This window comes from Bison bison, unplaced genomic scaffold (assembly GCF_000754665.1).
Source record: "Bison bison bison isolate TAMUID 2011002044 unplaced genomic scaffold, Bison_UMD1.0 scf7180017864201, whole genome shotgun sequence".
Classification (NCBI taxonomy): Eukaryota; Metazoa; Chordata; class Mammalia; order Artiodactyla; family Bovidae; genus Bison; species Bison bison.
Window position 1 is genome coordinate 1,552,603 of NW_011494773.1, and position 15,790 is coordinate 1,568,392.

Below are 15,790 nucleotides of genomic sequence, written 5' to 3' on the forward strand. Positions count from 1 at the left end.
AGAGCCCCGCCAACCCTCCCTTCCCTCCTGGGGGCGGCGCTCTGGCCACCCCGCTCAGCTTCGTGGACTTGCTCCCCTCCCCAACCTTCCCCCACCTCGTTCCTCTGGAGCGGGCTGGGGCTCCCCGCCTGACTTCAGCCACCAGTCCAGTTGTGAGCTCTGGGTTCAGCCCTGATGTGGAGGCTCCCTCATCGTCATCTGCTCCTTCCCTCCCCACTGTGGCTGAGACCTTTCCATCCTCTCCCGTCCTTCTCATACTGAGGAAATCGGAGGGGATTAGGAGTTCAGCTTTTCCCTGGGGGGCGACCACCCTTGAAGATCAGTGTCCTTGTGGTGATGGCTTGAGAGCCCCGACCCTGGAGCCTGTCTGCCCCAGGGTCTGAATGTCCATCATTCACAGCTGGGTGATCTTCAGATTCCAGTTTCTCCATCTGTAAAAGAGAGAAGTGAGCTTATATGACAACAATCTATGTAAAGAGCTTAAACCGTGCCTGCACAGGGTGAACGCTATTTGAGCATTCATTTGTAATTATTGACTCTATTTGTTGGGCCCTTACTGGGAACCAGGCACTATGCTAAGCCTTTAGCATGAGGCAGCTTTGTTCATCCTCAGCAGAAGCTCTGTGACGTCCGTTGTATGGATAAGGAGACTGAGGCACGGAGGAGCTAAGTTCACATGCCCAAGGACATACGGCGGGTAAGTGGCAGAGCCTGGATTTGAACTAATGTAGCTGCTCTCAGCCTCTACACAGCCCAGCATCACCCTGAGACCCAGAGGGAGCTCTGACTTGGGAGAAAGGGATATAACTGAACCATTTATCCAGACACAGAGCTTGAACAGCTTGAACCAGGAGCGTCTGCCTGGAGTCTTGGCCCCATCTCACTCTTCCTAATTCCTTTCATTTTTCTGACCCCACTAGTCTGAGGTAGGTACCGAGCGGCACCAAGAGGGTGGGGACAGTTGGCCAGTGTGTGTCAGATGGAGGTTGGAGGGAGCAGAGAGGGTTTTAGAACCCCTGCAGGAATATGGGCACCACCACCACCTCGGCTTCTTGAGGTGTCAGAGATCACCTCACTACCCTGTTACACTCCTCTGGATGAAGGCAAACATCATAAACGAGTAATTGTTTATTGCTTCCTCAACTGGTTGATTAAAACAAGAATAAGCCCTTAAAATGAGGACAATATGCTTATCAGCTCAGCCTATATTTTTGAAGCATCAGATACTATTTTCTCTGTATTTTAACGGTAGGCATCAAAATGAAAAAGACAACCAGGAAACCTTTTTGTGTTCTGCAAGGGTCTTACATATAAGCAAAAGAACAGCTTGCCAGGTGTTGGCCTCTGAGAATCTGGCAGCCCTGTGAGACCTGATGGCCAGAGGGCAGGCACAGGAAAGCACAAATGGTCTTTTTTTTTTTTCCTTTAGAGTCTGTTTGTGTCAAGATCATGGCTGTCTGGACCATTTTCAGAAGCTCTGTCTGCCTCTCACCCTGGCTTGGGAGGGAGGGAATGGAGGACTTGGCTGTATTGATTGAAGATCTCCATTCCCTAAATACCTTGAGAGTCAGGCGGTATTTCTAATTTTATTTTGCATATGGGTGTGTGGTGGGAAGGTGTGTGTCTGATTGTGTGTGTGTGTGTGTGTAAGGGAAGGGAAGGAGAGGGAGAAAGGAGAAGCTAAGGAACGTGGGAAGATGTTGGTGGGGGAAGGGAGCATTCAGCCAGGAAAGAGATGGAGATCTGGCCTTGAAAACACAAATGGACAAGAGCAATTATTTGCTTAGAAATATGGTTTATCAACCGAAAAGGACATTAAAGCTTCAAGTCTAGAGCTGGTTCCCCAGCACTCCCCTCCCCGACTCAGTGAACTGGGGAAGAGGAAGGACAGCCAAGTGTTATTTTGTTTTTCTAAAGTTGGTGATTATCTCTGACAAAATCAATAGGGAAGGCAATTTGAAAACTTCAGTTCTGGCCCCATCAAAATTAAGCAGACTAAGAACGGACACTTTATTGCCCCTGACCGCTGCTGTGGCACCTGGAGCAAAGTCATCTTACCTCTCTGCTCTTAGTATTTTCATCCATAAAATTAGATGAAGGTGTTACCTTGTGATGGTGATGGTCAAATGGGATAAAATAAGTGCCTCGTCCTGGCAGGAGATTGGACAGTGTTAGCTTTTTCCTCCTCCTGCCTGTCTCTCTTCTGGGCTCTTATCTTTATTCACAAGAACATCTTATCTTTCCAACTAAAGTGAGAGCTCCTGGTCTATGTGGGAAGTATTTGGGGGTCTCCTCCATGTCTCCTAACATGATGGTTCGTCCAGAAGGGATGCTGAGTACAAGTGTATCAGTGATGAATTGATTCTGGACTTTGAGAGAAGTAGCTATGTTCCAAGGTCTTTGGAGTGTCTGATGAGGACATATTTCCTATTGATCTTGCATCCCGCCATCATCCACCCCAACTATAGTCTCATCCTCCATAAACAGCATCAGAAAATAATTTATAAACCACACTCTGCATCTCCCTTATCGTATATTCTCATAGTTAGCTATGACTCTACCTGCAGGCAATCCCAAGGGAGCAGGAACACAGACAGGCATCTGACTGCTGCTGAGCGTTTTCTCAGAAATATGTGCCACAAATCTTGCTATTTGGTGATGTTATCTGAATAAAATGAACTCCCTCCCCAGGGGCAATTATTCCATTTGCCTCAAAATGTTGTGTACAAAGAGAAAAACTGCACAGTAAGCGGCTTCTCCCTTGGATGAGGAACCATACAAATGTCTGGCCCTACAACTCAAGTGTTAAGACAGAGAATATTCCAAGATGCAAGGGCCATACCTCAGGAGGCTGTGGGAAGTGGGTTTCATTCATTCTTGTGCTCTTATTTCAGATTGATCATGAAGACAGGCTGGGGTCTCAAGGCTAACTGGTGCCTTGAAATTAAGATCTTAATAGACCTCTTCAGACAGGATGCTCTTTACTGCCAAAAGCAAGTCGTAGCCAGGGGCAACCACAAAGTGCTCCCCAAGTCTCAGAAGGTTCAGCGAGACGCCATCCCTGCCTGCCTGGATTCCAAAAAGATACAAGTACAATCCTTGTCTTAGCCAGCCAAATACATGAAAATTGGGTTATCACAGAATTTCCATTTGGAGGTGGTAATTTGGTTGGCCAACTACATCTTCATTTTAATGATATTACTTTAATGCAATCAAGTACTTTGCAGGTTACAAAGTGCAGCCACAAAATTAAAATTTCATTCCGCAAGTCTCTCAACAGTCCTGTAAGCTAGCTGGGGAAACATTATTAAACCCATTTTTCTTACAAGCAAACTGAGGTTCAGAGATTTGCGGCATGTTGATTTGTAAGGCTGGCCTGTGTTCGATTTAAAATGTGACTTAACATGTAAACATCTCATTGACGGTTAACTTTTCTAGAACATACAGAAAAGACAAAGGTACATGGCATACTTCCCTAGAATAGAAGACCTGCATAGTCTCTCTTTAAGTAAGTAATTTGTGTAAAATTACATAAATAAAGGCTGCACCATGTTAATCAGATGCTCTCCCATTTGTGCTGCTGGAGAGTGTGGATGTGGTTAAGCCAGTGATGCTCAATCACCCAAGGCCACATGTCAAGGTAGGAGCAGCAGGTCTGAACGTCACCCTTTGGGTGACAGGTAACCTCAGTGGTCTCCTGGGTGATGGATGCATCAGAGTGGAGACGTTCACTGGACTTGGCAGAGTCTTCTTTGAAATGTTCAGGCTGCGGGAAAACAAATGCAATCTTTTACCAATTAGCCGTGGTTTCCAGGGACTGCGCAGGCAGTCCTGGTAGGAACGCCTAAGCCTGTGGACCAGTACACAGCTTAGCAGACAGGGGTGGTGGCAGCAAGATTAATTGGCCCTTTCATCTCAAAGGCTGAAGGAGGCAGAGGGAAAGAGAAAGAGGGAGGTGTAGGGAGGGAAACGAAAAAGGAGGTAGAAAGCAGAGGGAAGGAGAAGGAAGATGAGGGGGGAAGAAGAGGAAGGGAGGGTGGAGAGGGTGGACCCTCACCTGCTTGATGCAACCTCAGTTTATGTTTTTGTGATGGAGGTTCAGGGTGAGATCAGCTGTCTCTGTGGAGAGCCCTGCAATGCCAGGTGTCCAAGAAGGGAGGGAATGAAGCAGAAGGTTGACATCTCAATTAGAGGAGGAGGGCAGACCTGGAGGCTGAGGTCACTGCTGTGCCCTTGGCTGTTTGTAGGACTCTCGGACATGTGGTTACAGGTGCAGAGCAGCAAGCAGCCCAGACCTCACACCCTGAACTCCCACCTGCATCTGTTTCTCCTCTGCTCTAGCAGCGATGGCCCAGGGCCCAGTGTGATATGATGGAAAAAACCACGTGTTTGGGTGTGAGATTTTGGTGTCTGTTGACTTGGACTTGAAGCCCTGTTTTCCCATTCACTTTGCTGTGTGACCTCGAGGAGGTTCCAGTCACACAGAACTTAGCCACTTTGAGCCTCAGATACCCTGACCATTAAATGGGGATTTTTAACTAACCTGAGGCGTTTCTTGTGAATTTTAAATGACAAAGATGGCATCTGCCCTTTCAATTGAAATAGTCCCCCTGGCTACTAACTAACAAAAAATCCTGCTTGTTGCAGAGCACTCGTTGCTTCGATGAGGATCCTATTTGTGTGTCTGTTTATTTGCTTGTTTATTGTCTCCTTCCTTCTGATAAACTATAAGCTTCCAAGGGCAGGGACTTACCTGTCAGTTTTGTTTCTGTAGCTCAGACCTAGCATGGAGCCTGCCACACAGTGGGTACTCAGTAAATACTAGAATGAATAAGAAACAGTCTTGGGGGAAAAGGTGCCTGAAGGGACAATCCAGGTGTGAAAATCTATACCTTGATTGTGGTGGTAGTTAGGTAACTGTATGTTTGTCAAAACTGTAGAACTGTACACTTCAAGAGGGTAGACTTTACTGTATGTAAATTATATCTCAAAATCTGACCTTTAAAAATAGGCTAGAGGGAACAACAGATAAACAGAATTCTACTAAGTAAAGACTGATACCTACTGACACTTATTGTGTACCCAGCTGATAAGGGGCCAGAGCTTTCACAATGGTTATTTCATTTAATCCTTACAGCACCCATGCCCAGTGAAAGCCTGATTCTATTTAATTTTGTAGCGAGGGAAGTGGAGGCTCAGAGTAGTTATGAGATTTGCCAGGATTGCAAAGCTTGCTGGCTGCAGAGATAAAATTCAAGCTACTTGATTCCAGTGGCTAGGCCTCACCCAGTGTGGTTCCTTCTGTTTTTCTTACACCTAAACCCTCACACTGACATAAGATTAAAGAGCCAGCTTTTCTTATGGAAAGGGAACTTATCATGCTGATGTCGATCTCTTACATCATAGCGTGAATTAGCCAGCCAGAATCTTTTCTCAGTGAAACAGGATGTAGAGAGAATGAGCTTTTTGCTGGAGACAGGGAATGGGGTAGGGTGGGGATTAGAATTAACACAAGGAGACTTGGGCTTCCTGGTGCCACTAGCGTCGCTAGAATCCACCTGCCAGTCAGGAGATGCAAGAGACACGGGTTCGGTCCCTGGGTCAGGAAGATTCCCTGGAGAAGGAAATGGCAACAAGGAGCCCAACGGGCTACAGTCCATAGGGTCAAAAAGAGTCAGACGTGACTGAAGCGACTGAACTTGCACACACGCACAGGACTGTTACATAGATTAAATCAGATAACATCTGTAAGCACTTAGAAAAGTGGCTGGCATAGAATTACTAAATAAGAGATAGAACCCCCATGGACAGAGGAGTCTGGCTGCCTACAGTTCATCGGGTCAAAGGTTCAGACGCAACTGAGCAACTAAGCACGCACACTCACGCTGTTGTAATTAATTAAGACTAGTTTCTGGACTTCCCTGGTGGTCCAGTGGTTAAGAATCTGCCTGCCAGTGCAGGGGACATGGGTTTGATTCCTGGTCCAGGAAGATCCCATATGTGGAAGGGCAACTTAACCTATGTACAGCAGATACTGGAGCCTGTGTGCCTAGAGCCTGTGCTCTGCAACAAGAGAGGCCACGACAATGAGAAGCCCAAGCATCGCAATGAAGAGTACCCCCCACTCCCTGAAACTAGAGAAAGCCTGGGCACAGCAACAAAGACCCAGTGCAGCCAAAAATAAATAAAAATTTAAAAAATGTAACATCAAGTTGTGTATGCATTAAATATCTTTTTTTAAAAAAGAGTAGGTTCTATGACATGTGATAGAAATCCCAAGAAAATACTGGTTTAAGCTAAGATGGAAATTTATTCTCACTTTAGTGAAGTTTAAAGGAGAAAATCCAGGGCTGCTGTGGAGGCTCTCTGATAGCTGCTCAGACTCTTTCTACCTTGTTGCTCCATTATCCCAAGTATGTTGCCTCATGGTCCAGAATGGTTGCTCCTGCCCCAGCCATCATAGTCATATTCCAACTAGCAAGAAAGAGAAAAGGAGAAAGGATATACACCTCTCTTTAAGGGTGTTTCCTGGAAGTGGCATGTAACACATCCATTTACTACCTCTTATCGCCCAGAACTTACTTAGAACTTATCGCCAGAATGTGGCCACATGCGTGTGTGCATGAGTACTTGCTAAGTCACTTCAGTCATGTCTGACTCTTTGTGACCCTATGGACTGTTGCCTGCCAAGCTCATCTGTCCATGTGATTCTCCAGGAAAGAATATTGGAGTGGGTTGCCATGCCCTCCTTCAGGGGATCTTCCTGACCCAGGGATCAAACCTGCATCTCTTACGTGCCCTACATAGGCAGGCATGTTCTTTACCACTGGCACCGCTCGGGCAGCCTCACATGGCCACACATAGCTGCAAGTAGCTAGGTAATGAGCTAAAATTTGTGAATTATATTGATGCGCCTGGGCCACCAGGGAAGCCCCATAAAAAAGAAAAGGAAAATTAATTTGGGGGACAACTTTGGAGTTTTTTCTTCTACTAGAAAGGTTTAGACATATTCAAGCTATTTATCCCCCAGGTCTCGGGACAGATGCAAGATTTTCCTGGCACTTCTAGCCTCTCTGAGATTCCAGCTCCTCATTGGGCAGATGGAGCTACTACCCACTGCCCTTCCCTATTCCCTCACTGACCCTTGACTTCCTCTTGGCATTTCTCCTCCCAGAAACAGGCCCAGGAAAGGCAGCTCCAGCCTGCCAAAGCCTTGACCTCAAATGATCATGGACAGTGAGCAATACAGGCAGCTGTGGTCAGTATCCCAGACCATCTGGCCAGCTCAGCAAGCTTGAAATCTGGCCCTGGGTGAAACAGAAAGGGGAGACAGAAGAGATACATTTTAAATATTTTTAATTTTTAAAAATCATATGAGTGACATGTTTTACAAGAAAATACAAATAATGTATTAAAAATAAAGCAGAAATCCTCTCATCCTAAACCCAGAAATAATCATCATTAATGTTTTGTATGTGTCTTTCAATCTTTTATTTATTTGGACTTTGCCCCCTTAATTACAAATGTGGGCTCATAACTTCATCCTCTTTTATAACCAGTATTTAAAATTCAACAATAATAAAACAGTTCTTCCATGCTGATACATACGTTTTCCACATCATTTTCAATGGACAGCTTACAGAAGAGACATGGTTTTGTAGGGATGCCCCACAATTTGGCTTTGACCTTGATATCTCAACAAAATACACTCTTCAGCTTCATCTTCAGCCATGGTCATTGAAAGGCTGAAAAGCTCGATTCAGACATTAGCATCATTTCTGGGTTCCCTGGACTTGCACATGACCCATGAGTGTGACCGTGTTACGTAACCTTCACATCCACGAAGCAAAATAATCTCCATTATACACACATGGCATGGCATTTGGCTTTACTGCTAATAATCACCTTCAAGTGTGGATAACCTTCTAGATGTAACTTGTAATGAGTTCTTCTCTTGTGCTCTGTTTGTTGAAATTTTATCAACAGAGAATAGATATATATATTTATTATTGCAAAGGTAAAATGCATATCATGCATGATTATCATGAGCGAGTTCTGGGAGGAGAGGGAAGCCTGGCTTGCTGCAGTCCATGGGGTTTCAAAGAGTTGGACAGGACTGAGCAACTGAACAGCAACATGATAATTATAAACACTGTCTCTTTTTTGTACAGAGTTCATTATTAAGCATTTCGAGTATTTAAATATAGAAGGAAACATTGATAGCTCATAAAAATATTGTCAGCCAAATTCCTTTAGAAGATACTTTTTAAGGCAACAATAATAAAATATTAAAATAATAGTATGAAGCAGAATAATAGAGATTAGATTATATTTAATTTTAATTTTTGTAGAATTGAGTTACTAACATTTGTAACACTAAACAAAATAATCTTTTAAAATGTAGTCAACTTTTAGTAACTTTATTCTGTGTAGGGCATGAAACTTTAATCAAAAGGCTTATTTGTAATTATTTACACCTTGTAAAGACAAACTAAAAGCAGAATGTCTACCAGCTTCCCGAGGAGGCAAACCTCTAAGTGATGTGCAACACTATCCATGGCAAATCATATTTGACCCTATGTGGGAAGAAATATAAATAATATGAAGAAAAGAATAAATTACTAGAACAAGTGAGGGTCCCACTCCTCCACCACCCTCAATTGAAAGAAGCATCGATTTATTAACTCAAATGTGCGTAATATACAATACAGGAGCAAGCTCGTTAACTGCCAGCACTGGAGAAGAATTATTCTTGTGTTAAAATGTTAAACAGTTAAGCGTTGACATTCATTAATGAAATTAATTATCATCACAAATAATCTCTGATAACATTTTAGATGTACTCCTTTAACAACGAAGTACAACTCCTTTCGTGAAGGTCATATTAGACGTTGGCTTGGACTTCAGCTGAATGAACAGGATTGATCTTGGCCACTTGGCATTTAGCCGAAGGGTGTGTTGAGTGCATCTCTAACTTTATATTACTTCCAATTTCTCACTATTGTTAGTAACATTGCGATGAACGTCCTAGCACAAACAACTCTATGATTATTTCCTTGGCTGAATTCCAAGAAGTGGAGTGGCTGGGTCTAAACGACTGCTATTGCCAAACTACCCCCCCAGAAAGTTTATACCCATTTCCCTCCCATCACAGGAGTGGAGCAAGGAGAGATTGGCTCCTGGCTCCAAAACAGCTGTGGCATTTGCCTCCTCAACCTCCTATAGTAGTTGGCAGTTGGATGGCTGAGAGTAGACTCCTTCCGATACCTCCAAACCCTCCTGGGTTCCACCGTAGGATCATAGCTAGACCTTCTTCTGGGTTTACCTCGTTTCTGGTATTACGTTAGACCTTCTAGGTACTCCTTGCACGGTAATCCTCACGATGATCGTCTTGGTAAATGTTACTAGCCTCATTTTATATATGAGGAAACTGAACCTCAAGGGTTGGGTGGCCCTGCTCCCAGCTGTAATGGAAGCTTCCAGAAGCTGGCCAAGTAGCAGACTGAAAGCCTTTTCCTGCAAGTAAATGAAACTGTAAACTTCAAACCCCATTATGCCAACTGTTCAGCCCCTGGAGGCTAACGGGCGCCCTAAGCCCTCCTACCTGCATGCATCTCCAGCCAGGGCTTGAAGGTGGAGTAAAGGGTGAAAGACAGTGCCGACTGAACCCAGCTCTGCTCTGGGTTGGGCTCTCTGCTGGGCATCTTGTGAGCTTGCGTGCCCATCGCTTCTCGGTTGCTTCTAAAGGAAACTGTGCCACAGCCTCTGTTATCCCTGAGCAAGTCACCCCTCTGGGTGTGTGTGTGTGTGTGTGTGTGCGTGTGGTAAATCACAGTGCCAGGAGAAGGTCAAGACTGTTGGCCACGGAATCCCCTACATAGCAAGTTGACAGTTGACTACTTGGGGAGAAGGGTAAATGGTGACCACACGTCTGGGACTTATGCACCATCTCCTGCAGGTCTCAGACTGCCAGGTTTGAGAGCTATTATCCACATCTTACTGGAGAGGAGCCAGAGGCTTGGGAAAATGTTCAAGGACTCATAGCTAGTACGTGGTGAAGGACCAAATGGCCCAGGATAGAAGTTCACACTTTCTCTGATCCAGATGGGAAAATACACCCTACTAAGTATTCTATTACTCTTGTAAGAGCCTGAAGCCTTGAGAGAGAAACAAAAAGCGTCTTCAGAAGCGCAGCAGAAGCAGGAAGGCTCTTGTTCTGAGGTCCTTGCAGAGGAAACACGCATTGTTCCTGAGAGAGCTGAGGGAAACCCATAAGGGTGGACCGCCTTGGGGGCTGCTGCTGAGCCCCGACCTTTCAACTGCCTGGGCCGAGTGGGTGGGAGCCGTGGGGAGCTGTTTTCTCCTGTGAGGACCTGCCCCCTTCCTTTCCTTTTCTAAGTCTGGGCCTTGATAAGGATGGAAGCCAGTGTCCTCTCCTCCCTGGCATCCTTCAGCAGGCACACATAGAAGACCCATGGGTGCCATGGCCAAAACTTGGAGTCACAGACCTGAGTCCCATCTGTCTCAGTCACGCTCCAGCTTTGTGCCGTTGAGCCAGTTACTTAACCTCTCCGAGTTACTTAGCTTAAGCCACAGAATGTGGGCCTGCTGGTGTTTCTTTACCAGGGGTTGTAAGGACTGAGTGAGCTGATGCCCCCTGACTCACTGTCTCCAGGGCCCACCTGTTCAGAGAGCCACCTTGGGCATGGCCTGGGACCCCTGGAGCTCCAAAGACCCACCCGGGGCCCTCCCGGATCTCACTCCAAAGCCTTGTAGGCTGCAAGCTTATTCTAGCCTTCAGGCCTTTGCCTGAAGGTGTGGCCCCTTCACTGGAACACTGCCTGGCCCGCTGCCTGTTTTATTAAATCAGTTCGGGCTTGACATAGCTGTCCCTCTAGCCAGAAAACCTCCCCTAGGCCCCCCAAGTCCAGCTGACACGTGTCTCTCTGCATTATATCATGTAAGGTTTTTCATGTTCTGTTCTCCACTGGATTGCGAGCTCATGAAAGGCAGGGACTAGGTTCTGCCCATGTTGTTCCCACAAAGCCTAGCATGGGACTTGGCCCAGAGCAGATGCTCAGGACATGTGCACAAAGTAGAAGGAAGGATGAAAAGAGTCTATATGAGCCTGAGCAGCAAAACTATGGGAGACCGACCACAACAGAACCTCTGTTTGGGCCAGGGACTAAAAGATGAGGGCAGGACTCTAGTTACCATGATTTCCAAGGCCCTGTGTTTTTCCATTCTGCCAGGCAAGAGAAGATGCATCTAACCCAGTACGGTTGTTCAGGTTCTGCACTTCACAATTCCAGGGGGCATCATTTTCACACTTGAGTCAGCATGGATTTACATGATCATTTTGACAATTTCCAGTAGATGGCAGTAAAACATTTGAGTTTGGGGCATTTTGTGTGTGTGTGTGTGTGTGTGTGTGTGTGTGTATGTTTGTGCAAATGCACTGTTTGGGTTCTCCACTGTTCGGTGCTCCTGTCTACCAGCCCTCCAATCTGCTGAGAGGTTGCCTGACATAACCTGCCTTGCCACACCTCCTCTTCACTTCAGGGCTCTATAAACCACAGCCAGGGCCTTAGCGTTGGACTGGGGATTTCAGGGGAGATGGCAACTTAGAGCCAGACATCCCCAGTTGCATCTTTTGTTCCAAAGAAGGGGGTGTTTGTGATCAGAAGCCCTGGGTTAAAGTTCCAGCTGCTGCATTTCCTAGTGAGTGGTCTTGGGCAAGTGACTCTGCAGTCTTGGGACCTACCTTTCTCTTCTGGAAAGAGTGCAGTCATCATCCGTGCTCTTGAGATTGTGAGGAACAGATGCTACCCAGAACATGACCGCTCCATTGGTAGCTGTAAAACAAAACACCCTTCCTAGGAATATCCTGTCTTAATAATACACAGGGTTTTCCCAGCTGACCCCAGGAGGATTACACTATTTGGGCAGGGGTGTGCCCCAGACCACACTGACTCCTATTTTATCACCTCCCCCCAGAGTCATCTTCCCCCAACACATTTTTCTCCTGGTCTCCACCACTGTTCCATCCCCAGGGGTGCTTCAGTCTCTGCTCCAAACAGAAGTCAGTCTGCCAGTAAACACTCACTGAGGATCTTCTGTGTGTAGGGGCTACGGTGATCTCTACCTCTCAGTTTCTCACAGTCCCGAGGGGGCAATAAAGTTAGCAAAATCACCATCTTGTTTCTGAGTCTTGAGATCTCATCACATTTTTAAACACTTCTGTGTGTTGTTATATAAGGTGTTTTTTTTTTTTTTAATTTCAGAACATCACTGTTTTATTTTTCTGTGAATGCTGCATAAACCTGGTATCTTAAAACAACAGAAATTTGTGCTTTTACAGTTTTGGGTGCCAGAAGTTCAAAATCAAGGCGTCTGCATGGCCATGCTCCCTCCAAATCTCTAAGGGAGAATCCTTCCTTGTTTCTTTTTTAAAAATTTTTGTTTGTTTGGTTTTTTGTTTTAATTGGAGGCTGATTACTTTACAGTATTGTGGTGGTTTTTGCCATACATTCACATGAACCAGCCATGGGTGTACATGTGTTCCCCATCCTGACCCCTCCCTCCCAACTCCCTCCCCATCAAGGTGTTTGAAAGAGAAGGGATTATCTTTTTACAGGAAATAATTAAAGCCAGAATATTTTTCAATTATACTCTTTCTTCTAGGTTTACTATTGTTCCTATATTGAAATTCATTAAATGAAGAACAGTCTTGTTTAAATGTGTCAGGGGCGAGTTCAACTCAAAAACTGTTAATATCGGGAATGGAAATTAATCTTTCTGGAAGCTCCATCTCTCTTCTGCTGGCTGTCAGGTGGATTTCAGATCTGTGTCTCTCCATGTTCTCTTCCTATGATAGCTGGGTGATTCCATGAAGGGATCATTTCCTGCTGTGATGTGCGTAAGTGTCCACTCACTGTCCAGTTCTGGAGGTCAGAAGTCTGTTTTGCATTTCCCTGGGCTAAAATCTAGGTGCCTGTCTGCTGGGACTCTGAGGAGAAAAAGGCCTTGCCCAGTCCCTTCCTTTGTGACTCCTAGGCCACTTCTTGATTGGACAGTATCTTAGGCCCACATCACTAAATATCCTCCAAGGTCCAGACCAAGAGAGGCTTAGCTGGCGTCTTCCCTGCCCATCTCATAGTAGCAAAAAACAGAGAACAAATTCACTGAGTTTCCCTTAGAATTTGGCTGAGAAGGGACAAGAAACTCTAAGTAGAATTGGCTTAATTGAGATAGACGTGTATTGCCCGCTCGGGTATATTAAGCCTAGAGGCAGGCCTTCCATGGTTAATATAGGCACTCTGCAGTGTCAGGAAAGACCAAGCCCTTTCCAGTGCCCTGTTCCGTCGTCCCTCAGGTGTACTTGTCATCCTCACGGTAGAGGTGGAAGTTCAGGGCTGGGAAAGCCCTTCATGACATCAGGACCAGGCTCCTTGTATATCATTTCCTCACCATTCTCGGTATGCATCTCGTGGTCCAAAATGGTTGTTCAAGTGCCAGCCGTCAAGCCAACATTCCACCAGTAGGAAGTATGAAAGAAGGCTGAGCAAGGACATACCCTCTCTACAGAAGGACATTCCTTGGAAGTTATCCATGATTATTCCATTTATCTCCTATTGGTTAGAACTTAGTCACATGACCATATGTAGGTGCAAAGAAATTAGTCTTTACTGTAGGGGCATCCAATTCCTGGGGAAGAAAAGGAAAACGTTTATTGAGGAGCCATGAGAATTCTCTACCATATTCTGCCTGTGAGGTACCATCCCCTGCCTACAGGGTGGGTATCTCTACCTAGAAAGCTCCTCAGTATAAATTAACCAGGGAAATTACCAATAACCATAAGACCACAGAACAAGAATTACTCAAAGACAGCACCTACATATGTCATGTGACTAAGTTCTAACTGATGGGAGATAAATGAAATAATCATGAAAATAACTTCCAAGGAGTGTCCTTCGGTAGAGAGGGTATGTCCTTGCTCAGCCTTCTTTCATACTTCCTACTGGTGGGATGTTGGCTTGATGGCTGGCACTTGAACAACCATTTTGGACCACGAGATGCATACCGAGAATGGTGAGGAAATGATACACAAGGAACCTGGGTCCCGATGTTGTGAAGGGCTTTGCCAGCCCTGAACTTCCTGCTCTTTCCTCCCTGCATGTAAATGACACTTGTGTTCTGTTGTAATGATCACCATTGGCAACAGTCAGTACTGTGCACCCACTACCCTCATGCTCTCAGCTGCCCATCGTCCTGTCCTGCTGGTCCAGCTACGGCATCTTCTTTCCCACCCACAATGTGCCCAACACTACTCTCCCCTCCCTTTCTAGAGTGGAGTCTGGCTGAAGTGACATGAGGGCAGCCATGAGCGGGGAGGCCCTGTGACATCAGCTGCCACACAGTAGAGGTGACGGTGGTTGCCCTGGGAAGTTGGGCAAAGAGGCTTGTAGGATTCTGCCAAGTGTTTCTTCCTGACCCCCACCGCCTTATCTTTCCTGCCTAGGAGACACCTCTTGAGGCCAAGACCACTCAGTCTCATCTTTTTCTCTCCTCTGCCTTTTTTTTTTTTTAAATAATTTTAATTAATTTATTTTTATCTTGAGCTGTTCTGGGTCTTCGTTGCTGTGCGGGCTTTTCTGTAGCTGCAGTGCACTGGCTTCTCATTGCGGTGGCTTCTCTTGATGCAGAGCATGTGCTCTCAGGCAGGCCAGCTTCAGGAACTGCTGCGTGTGGACCCAGCAGTTGTGGTTTTAGGCTCGAGTGCACAGACTCAATAGTTGTGGTGCACAGGCTTAGCTGCTCTGAGCCATGTGGGATCCTCCCTGACCAGGGATCGAACCTGTGTCTCGGGCACTGGCAGGCAGATTCTTTACCACAGAGCCACCAGGGAAGCCCCTCTGCCTCCTTTTAAAACACCCCTTTGCCTGTTCATTCCCGGTTCTGCAGGAAGGGGCTTCAGGCACCCCAGGGTGTGAATGAGGGCTCGGATGTTAATATCGTCTTTCCTGCACCCTCATCCCAGCCCTGTCCCATAGGCTCCTAATTCCCACTTGCTAGATCAAGGCACAGAGCCCGAGGGCTGCCAGGGAGTTGGTCCCGACCACCCAGCTGGTAGGTGGCACCTGCAAGGGGAACCAGCTCTTTAAAGCCTGTGACACCTTCACAAACTACCCATGCTAGGTAGGAGTCTGATGGCGAAACTTTTAGCAGCTGCCTGATCGTGGAGGCGACTTTGGGGGGCAAGAGAATGTTCACAGCGCAGGCCGTCCTCACCAGCTTTCCAGGGACAAGAGTGGGGAGAGAAACCAGGACCTCGCTGATAATGTTGGCAGGAAGCCACATACCTGATCTGCGGTCTGGTGGTCACTTTGAGACAGAGAGCTGTGGGCGGTGCTGGCTGCTTCCACCCCCCACGGCCTCACCACCCCCTGGTCCCTGATCGCCAGGGACCCTGGCTCTGCCCTGTCTCCAGGTTCTCCGAGCCCGGGGAACATCATCCCTCCTCTCAGCAAGGGAGGCTGTGCCTTCAGTCCGCCCCGCTCCCTGCTCTGGGTTCTTGCCCCCTGTCTTTCTGATGGGGTCAGAGAGATCCTTGCCTCTGATCCTCCGTGTGGGTGCCGAGGAAGGGAAGCCCGGCAGGGAGCTGGCCGTGTGTGTGTTGGGGGTGTGGTGATGGGGGCACTCAGCAGCTGCGCTGGAGCAGGTCTGGCTTTCCTGCTGAGTCATGGCCACTGGAGCTTCGAAGGAGGGGGCAGGCCTTCTGGAGGGAGGG